At 54.3% G+C, this 532-nt stretch overlaps 1 long non-coding RNA gene across 1 annotated transcript; it reads right to left on the bottom strand.

Annotated features, from left to right (window-relative positions):
- On the bottom strand, positions 1-532 carry LOC115031131. Its single transcript, XR_003836749.1, has 2 exons — positions 469-532; positions 1-117 (listed from the first exon to the last, which is right to left on the bottom strand). It is a non-coding gene; the product is annotated as an uncharacterized LOC115031131 (long non-coding RNA).

The following is a 532-nucleotide window of genomic DNA, read 5'->3' as shown; positions in this document are numbered from 1 at the left end:
TGAGTTCTGAGTGTGTCTTTGGAGGAGCCCAGGGCCGGCAAGCAGCAGCAGACCCAAGATGTCAGCAGCCATCACAGGACTTGGCCACACAAAGCCACCACATACAAATCCATGAACCTAGTCAGAGAAAAAGGTGGGAATAAAGCTAAAAGAGCATGACTCCACTCAGAGAAGAGACGCCCACCTGCTGTCCCAGAGAGCTCCAGGCCCCTGGCCACCATAGTGTGAGCTGTGTACTCAAGGCCAGCCCTGAGGTGGAATGTGTAATCTAGTCAGATGGCAATGTCCCTGTGTGTAATCTAGTCAGATGGCAATGTCCCTGTGCTGACAGAGGATGGGACAATGTCTCCTTGGTGTTCCCTCTGCTATCTGGGTCTGAGGAACCTGTCCTGAGCATTTGCCCTGAAGGCACCTCCAGCCTCCACTGCACCCTCAGGGCTCTTTAGAATGGGACCCCTTTCACCATACCTCTGGCTAGCAACCTGATCCGGTTGGGCCTCAGCTTGTTCGTTCTTCCTCCAGAGGGCCCTGT

This window comes from Mus caroli, chromosome 5 (genome assembly GCF_900094665.2).
Source record: "Mus caroli chromosome 5, CAROLI_EIJ_v1.1, whole genome shotgun sequence".
In the NCBI taxonomy this organism is placed as follows: Eukaryota; Metazoa; Chordata; class Mammalia; order Rodentia; family Muridae; genus Mus; species Mus caroli.
This window is presented reverse-complemented; position numbering and strand designations above follow the sequence as displayed.